General features: G+C 38.5%; 1 pseudogene; it reads left to right on the top strand.

The window, feature by feature from the left end:
- LOC107582833 (trypsin-like) lies at nt 1-3,405 on the top strand (annotated as a pseudogene).
- The last annotated feature ends 5,573 nt before the right edge of the window (nt 3,406-8,978 follow it).

Raw genomic sequence — 8,978 nt, 5'->3', positions numbered from 1 at the left:
ATGTGGAGGTTAACGTGTTTGGCCCTGCTCTTATGTGTTCAAGGTAAGGACTTTTACTTGCTTGAAACTTCATCAGCACTACATGTTTCTGCTTCGGCTCTGGTTCATGTGGGATAATTTCATTAAGTTAATTAGTTAGAGGATGTCACACATAGCTGGATGTCCATGAACTCCTTCCTGTTTAATGTGTGCTGTTATGTAACCTGGGTAACCAGTTTACCAGTTAGAAGATGAAAAATTATTTAAAAATTAAGTTGAAGAAAGCTAAGAAAAGAAAAAAAGAGTTCCAGAAGGAGTTTTGTCCAATCACTGCTCTCATTTCGGTGACTGACTTTCCTAAGAGCCAGTGTTAGCACCACATTCATAAGCCTGCTGCTTTCAGCAGAGAGAGAGACGAGAGCAAAATAAATGAAACAGCAGCACGGAGCGCTTCTCCCTGCGTTAAACATTGATCTAACGATAAATGTGATTGAGTGCACTTGAAAAGTGGAACTTTCAAAGTCGATGTGTCAGCCTGAGATGTTGTCATCAGAAAGAGAGAGAAGAGTGAAGTTAAAATCGGAGGAGTATTGACGGAGCGGATTCCAGAGTGTTGAAGCCCTATGATTAATCTTCCTTATGAGAATATATCATTTTATTCTGCTCTGGCTGGGGGTTTTTTTTCTGTTTCTTTCTATGAACATGATCTCCTGCGAGAGTTTCCTGTTTTGTGCCAAACGTAATCCTTTGGTGTGGAATCATCTGGGTTCGTACGCGATTACATGTGCACAAATGGCGAGCTGCCCACGTAGGCTAGCTTTGAACTGTGATTTGAAACCATCAACTGGTAGGAGAATTCAAATTGTTCTGGTTCTTTTGGACACGAAAGACTCTGATACTTCGAATTTGTTTGATTTTTGCTTCTGAAACGAAGAGATTCATCTTTTGAGCTTGAACTGATCGAACGAGTGTTCGACTCTCTGAACTGAATCATTTGATTCACGAACTTGGATCAATTGGGTCGTTTGATTCACGAACTTGTTCAAATGAATCAATTCATTATTTCTTGTGTTTTCAATCAATATTGTTGAATATACTGTTAAGTTTTGAAAGGAAATGTGTTATCTACATTTATTTTCTGTATTTTGAGTTAAATTGAACATACAATTACAATTCTTTTTTGCATATTTGGGTATTTGAATGTAATGTTTTGTTGAAGAGTTTACTGTTGTGAATTCATTTGAAAGAAACAGACACAGTATTGTTTTTGAGAATTTATTTTGTCACACTGTGTGAAGTGCGCGAGGTTGTTGAACTGTTAAATTTTTGGTCCTATAAGAGACAACAGAATAATTTGTGACAACTGTTCAGGTACTATCAATTAATTGTTAATTTGTGATTCTTCTACTTGAAACAAACTACAAAGAGAGAATTTCTTTTATCAATATAAATTCTTATATGAATCAGAATTCAACTGTGTTGACTATTCACTCACCAGTAGCATCATATCCTCTCTCCAGTAGACGTTCCTTTCTTCTGATCAATTGGCCCATACTGAACATCATTACTAGGTGTAGCACATCAGTTACATTGTGAGCTACATGCTACAGTTATGTCTCTTCCACTGCAGGTTCACTTTCTCCGCTGAATGGAAAGAGCATGTCTCATTCTTCATATGTTCATATGAATCACAGTTTTACAGAATTGCACATGTGAGCAATCTCTCTATTTCTCTCATAGTTTGTGGACAAGCCCCTCTAAACACCCGTATTGTGGGTGGTGTGGATGCCTCTGAGGGTTCGTGGCCGTGGCAGGTCAGTCTGCACAGCTCCAACTTTGAATATCATTTTTGTGGAGGCTCCCTCATCAACAGTGAATGGGTGCTGCCGGCAGCTCACTGTTTACCTGGGTAAGATTCACATCAATATTGAAATATTCATCCAAACCACAGGCTCGGAGTATAATGGGGCTGACGAGACGTGAGACATGTGTATCCATCTGCAAGCTTTTATTTAAAGAGACGTGGTAAACAGGCAGGGTCAAACAATGGCAAACAGGTATATGGCGGGCAAAACAAAATAATAGTCCTAGGGCTAGCATAGGTCACCGATCGGCAGACAGAATCACAGGGGCGAGACGAGAGGGAAAAATCCAGGAAAACAGGCAAAGATCAGATACCGCAGAAACAGGCAAGGCAAACCAAGGAAAACACGGAGACTCGGAAAGGGGTACAGGCTAAACAATACTCAGCAGAGAAAGGTGGTTAGAGTGGGTGTCATATAGTGAGTGAGGTGATTAGAAACAGCTGTGTGCAATGAGTGCAGTCAGTGCAGACTGCAAACCATGCAATGAATGATGGGATATGTAGTCCGGGGTGCTATGCAACAGTTTGTGTTGTGCGAGATTCAATGTAAAGGAAAGGGTGACCTCTGGTGGTGAATAAACGAAAGTCCATGGACCGAATTTGTGACACTGAGGCTGTTTTACACTATTGATTAATTATTTTCTTCACTTTCACCTGTTTTCAGTATCAGCGCATCCAGTCTGCTTGTGTACCTGGGAAAGAGAATACAGCAGGTAGTCAATACCTATATGAAATCAGTAGAAACGTCTCCTCAGTCATCGTTCACCTCTCCTACAACAGTCAAAGCAGCGACAATGACATTGCTCTGCTCCGCCTGTCCTCCGCTGTCACCTTTAATGAATACATTAGACCCGTATGTCTGGCGGGCCTGAACAGCAGCTTCCCTTCTGGAACCAGCAGCTGGGTCACATGCTGGAGAAATATTCAGTCTGGGGGTACAAACGTGTATAAACTCATTCATTCACTTGTAAATCTCCTTCTAAAATCACTAATTGATGGTTGTGTGTGTTTTTGGTGTTCAGTGAGCCAATGATCTACTGAGCTACTGATCAGTGTAATGCTCTTCTGGGTTCTGGATCTGTTACCAGCAACATGATGTGTGGTTTAATGGAGGGAGGCAGAGACACCTGCCAGGTACAACAGACATCCAGATTATTAGTAAGTGTGCAAAACATGCTGCATGTCTGAAAGGCCATTAGGTTCTTCTAACATATTTTTTTAAAGAAAAACTCCTTCTCTCTGTCTTTCTGTAGGGGGATTCTGGGTTTGTCCAATGGTGAGCAAGCAGTGTTCAGTGTGGGTTCAGTCTGGTATCACCAGCAGGGGTTATGGCTGTGCTGAACCCAATGCACCTGGTGTTTACACCTGCGTGTCACAGTATCAGAGTTGGATCACAAACAAGACTGGCCAGAATCTGCCGGGATTTGTTATTTACAACCCATCAAGTACATGCCAATCTGTTTCTACAGCCTCACCGATTTCTGATACCTCAACTGCTTCTACTGCATCACCTATTTCTGCTACCTCAACAACTTCTACTACCTCATGATTTTCTGCTACTTCAAGAACAACTACTACCCTAAGACCTCCTCCCAATCAGTGTAGCTCTCTCACACACACTTGTACACATTTATGCCTTTTTAACATCTCTCACTTCTCTGCATGATGCTTGTTCAAATGTTTTTGTGTTCAAATGCCTCAATCTCTTGTCACAAAAAAAATGGTGAGAGATTCAACATCAACAACCGCTGCAACTGCAATCCTCGCTGCCGCATAAACTCATATAGGGATTATGCAAGGCAATGCAGTAAGTCCAAATACATACACAAATACACTTGCAATTGTTTATGATGTTTTTTGTTTTTAAATAATACTCAAATCACTGAAACAGTAAATAACAAAAGAACAGAAGTCAAATAGTATCCTAAAAGACCAGAAGTCCTTCAGCTCTGTTTGTTTTTGTGTCTCTGCAGGGGATCACAGATGGTAACTCTTGGTTGGCATAAGCTTCTACACGGCTCACCAATGTTTTCAGTTTCTTCAAACATTATATAAGCTGTGCAAGTACATTTTTAAATCAGCACAAAATTACTCACATTTTAATTAATTTCTCTATTGAGACTAAAGATTTCAAATTAAATGTGTCAAAAATGTAACTTGATTTTCAAATCAATCTAATATACAAAATAACAATATATTTGGATTACAAAATATCAGCAGTAAGTGATAATATAATTTCAGTCTTGTCTGTAATATGTATCTGTATTAATGATTAAATAAATACTTGGCATCATCTGGCTTGTGAAGCCTCTTGCTGTAATAAATGACACCAACAGGGGACGTTGTTTTACATCTTCAAACTCATTGATTACTGATAACCTTTGGTCAGTGAAAGCTGTTGAGATGTTGAGGGACTGCTTTGATGAAACTGACTGACATGTTCAAAACTTGAGCATAGATGTCATGTTTCTAAGAAAACATTTACTCATTATACCAAACAGACAGACAGACAGAAAAAAACTAATTCTGTATGATTTATAAGCTTCTGTACCCATGGGGACCTCAATTTAGGTCCCCACGGTGACACAAGTCCCCATGAGTTGGTGTGTATTCAGGTTTAAGTCCCCACCAGTATAGAAAAACCTGTACACACACACACACACACACACACATATAAAGGTTTTTCAAAGTATGAACAGTTCAGCCATGCCTATGATGAACAGCACTGATGAACAAATTTTAAAGGGGTCATATGATGCTGCTAAAAAGAACATTATTTTGTGTATTTGATGTAATGAAATGTGTTTATGTGGTTTAAGGTAAAAAAAAAACATTATTTTCCACATACTGTACATTATTGTTTCTCCTCCATTCCCCGCCTTTCTGAAACGCGTCGGTTTTTACAAAGCTCATCGGTCTGAAAAGCGAGGTGTGCTGTGATTGGCCAGCTATCCAGTGCGATCCAGTATGATTGGCCGAATACCTCAAGCGTGTGACGGAAATGTTACGCCCCTTACCATACTGTGAAGATGCCCTGTCAGACCGGAGCGATGATTCAAAAACATGAAAACCCATTATAAACGAGGCATTCGTTGCATCCAGTGGGGACACAATTATGGATTATAATGACTTATACTGTCTTTTTACACGTTGCGTTGCATCGCGCCGCATAAACATAAAACCATGTCTGCATTTGTGATCGGAGAAATGACAAACAACAAGTACTCTACACAGAACTAAATACTCTACACTGCCCAAAAAACTCGCTTTAAATATATAAAATATAAAAACTCAATCGTTGCATCGCGCCATGTAAACATAAAACCATGTCTGCATTTGTGATCGGAGAAATGACAAACAACAAGTACTCTACACAGAACTAAATACTCTACACTGCCCAAAAAACTCGCTTTAAATATATAAAATATAAAAACTCAATCTTACAGTCTTTAAGTCAGAACAGCCGGCATTGTAGTCTACTCTACCAGGATCAGGAAACAGTCCTCCATAAAATGTGCTGCACACATCTGAATATTTGGGTTGAAGTGTTCTGGAACAGTGTTGTAAATACAACCTAACCACTGATTTCTAGTCGTGCCCATTTTTGGAAAGCCAAACAAAGTAGTTTTGCTTTCAAAATGAAACAGCGCCACACACGGCTGCCTACAGTGAGCAGAGGCCGGGGGCTAGCGTGAGGAACGGCCAGAGGGTTAGAGTGAGCAGAGGCGGGCGGGCTTGAGAACGGTAAACAAAGTAGTTTCGCTTTTACAACGAAGCACACAGCGTCTTTAAAAAAATGGCGGCGGCAACAACAAAACTACAGTGAGAATAAACGTTACGCCTTCTTTCTTTGCGTGAACATTTGGGCGGCGTTATGTAAATCTTCCCACATCGTGACGTAGATATGTGGGGGCGTGTTAGAACGAGCCGTTTTAGGTAGGCGTGGCTGACTCTTAACTTTTATAAAGAATATCTCTTTGGATTTGAGACTTTAGTCTTTGCAACTTTACAGATCTTCTTTATGCACCAAGAGCTTGAAACACTTCAAAGAGCAAGGAAAAATTGAAATCGCATCATATGACCCCTTCAAAAAAAACTCAAAAATCCTGTTGTTTTACAATGTTAAATGTATCTATAAGTCATTGGCGAACATTAATAAATGTACAAACTTTTCAGTGGAATGAGTGAGCTCTTTTGTTATTTTACCTTGATTCTGTCTATATTTAATATTTAAATATTTGTTCTTTTTGTAAATTTGTTCAGTGCACAGTCTGGAGGCTATAAAAAAAATCACATTTTACTTCATCTGTGAGGATGTGTGAGTGACATCAGTAAGTGATATTACTACTTGAATTTTTACATGCAATATCTTATAATAATAGTATTCACAATTAATACAATAAAAGGTTTAGGAAATGATTTTGTTTAGTGTCCCACCATTATTAAAAATCTCATAAAACATGAGCTTATTAAAAAACTAAACTTCAGTTTAACTTCAGTAGGCTATGTACATCAGCAAATATCACTGCTGTATTCAATTTCGAGGTAACTGTAGGAGCAAGGACATAATAAATCATCACTACAGCTCCTGCACGTAACATCTCACTAACAATAAACCAACAAGCCACAAGCCACAAAGGACTGCTGCCACCAGAATTTTTCACTACAATAGCTGTTAAAGTTTAGAAAAAATGGTTAATGACTGACTTAGTAGCGGAGGAGCTTTTTAGAAAGGTAGTTCATGATATGATTCAGGATGAGATCATGGTCTTTAATAAGGAAGTAGCAAGCAATAGAAATTATCTGAAATTTATGAAATGAAAATGATTGACTCAGTACCAGGAAGTTACACAACCTACGGTGATAACATTAATTTTTTATTGTGAATATAATCCATTTAACTTGTTATTTTTTCCACCATGTGAATATTTTAACCAGGGCAATTGCTAGCAGGGAAGAAAGGAAGTGACGATTTCTAGGGGCCCACGGCTGTTAGGGGCCAGCGTGAAAGATGCTCGGGACAGTTGACGGACTGGACTTTAACAAGCATTAAATATATTTAATTTATACAGTGAAGGCTATGCAATGTTTGAGACTTTAGTCTTTGCAACTTCCTTAATACATACAAAACTTAAAAAACAAAAAAACTAAAGCACTGTTTAATTTGTATCTTTGTTCTCTTTATTTACTTGTGCTATTTACACAATTTAAATAGGGCTTACAGGTTCAACCTGCACCAGGGACCTGCATACCCCAGCTATGGCCCTGATTTTAACCTCCCAAGGCTGGAGTTGTCCCAATACATAGCACTTACATATTTAATTTATACAGTGAAGGCTATGCAATGCTTTTTTTATTATCTAGTTTCTGTACCTTAATACATACAAAACTTAAAAAACAAAAAAACTAAAGCACTGTTTAATTTGTATCTTTGTTCTCTTTATTTACTTGTGCTATTTACACAATTTAAATAGGGCTTACAGGTTCAACCTGCACCAGGGACCTGCATACCCCAGCTATGGCCCTGATTTTAACCTCCCAAGGCTGGAGTTGTCCCAATACATAGCACTTACTTGTATTGTTAAAAGCGCTATATAAATAAAGGTGACTTGACTTGACTTGACTTACAACAGAAAAGATTCTAGATGCTGCATGGATTTAAGGTGAATGCTCTATGGATTTTGAGAAGTTTTCTTTTAGTGGAATTGGATGACTGGCAAACATGCTCTAAAGCAGAGTTTAGCTCCAACTTGCTTCAACACACCTGCCTGGAAGTTTCTAGTATGCCTAAGACCTCGATTAGCTGGTTTAGTTGTGTTTAATTGGGGTTGGAGCTAAATTCTGCAGGACAGTGGCCCTCCAGGAGCAGGATTGGACACCCTTTAAAGGTTTCTCTTCCCATTCAACTGGCTCTTGAGTATAGTTGTATAGATCACATGTAACTTTCAAAATTCACAACTTTCAAACTGTTTAATGGAGTATTTGTTCACTTCTCTGAATATGCTTCATCTGTTGAACAATTGATATGTTGTTAAACAACAGTAGCTCTACTGTACACAATATAGCTCTATCCATCACAGCCTCGTTTTTGTTCATGTAAAAAATTAAACATGGCGCTACCCTAGGCCAAGCCTAGCCAAAGGATATTTATGCTATACTACTAAATGATACACTGGATATGATGCCTGATGATAGTTTCCATTTTATGGATGCTGACCGAAATAAAACAAATGTCTCAATATGTTAATCATTATTATTGTAATGCTCTCTGCAATACTCGTTTCTGATATACTCGTCTGTTGCTGCATTCAGCGGTCACTCATTTTCAGTCATCTTTGGCAGCATTGTATATCAGTGTGCTCTTTCGGAAACTGATGCATTTGAGCGAGGACCCATTTGTTCATGACACCTGTATTACTTTCATGCTTCTCATATCATACCGTGGATACGTTTTTTTATTTGTTTTTTTAATTATCATAAGTTTTTTTTTTATCATTGATTCACTCTCTTTTATTTCAAACAAATGCACTGCATCTTCTGTCTCAGTTATCAAATGTAGGGAACATGGCCTCAGTGGACTTCCATATTAACAGAGGTGTAATGAGTACCTTAAAACTTAACTTGAGTAAAAGTACAGATACCTTACAGTGAAAATTACTCCACTACACGTTACAAGTCACCAATTCCAAAACAACTTGAGTAAAAGTCTTAGAGTATCTGATTTTAACAGTACTTAAGTATTTTACTTAAATACTAAATATAGGATCAAAGATGCACTAGTCAAAGAGACATGGCATTGATAAACTGTAACGTTGTGGAGAAGCTGCAGAAAACAATCAGAGGCAAGGATCTATGTGCTGGTATTTCATGGAAAAACTACAACAAACAATAAGGCAAAAACCAAAGGGAACAAAGAACAGAATGACTGGCAAACACAACCATTCCATTCAACAACTCACAAGGAAATAAAGAAAAATTAGGGCTATATATACACACAGGGGGTTAACAAGCTTAACAAGATAAGACACCTGGGGAGACTAATCAAGGGGAACCAATGAACAAACGGACTACAAACTGACTACAAACACCACGGGAGACAGGAAGTGACATAAAAGTCCAGGGCAAGGCACAGAGA

This window comes from Sinocyclocheilus grahami, unplaced genomic scaffold (genome assembly GCF_001515645.1).
Source record: "Sinocyclocheilus grahami isolate Dianchi unplaced genomic scaffold, SAMN03320097.WGS_v1.1 scaffold47.1, whole genome shotgun sequence".
NCBI classification, from domain to species: Eukaryota; Metazoa; Chordata; class Actinopteri; order Cypriniformes; family Cyprinidae; genus Sinocyclocheilus; species Sinocyclocheilus grahami.
This window is presented reverse-complemented; position numbering and strand designations above follow the sequence as displayed.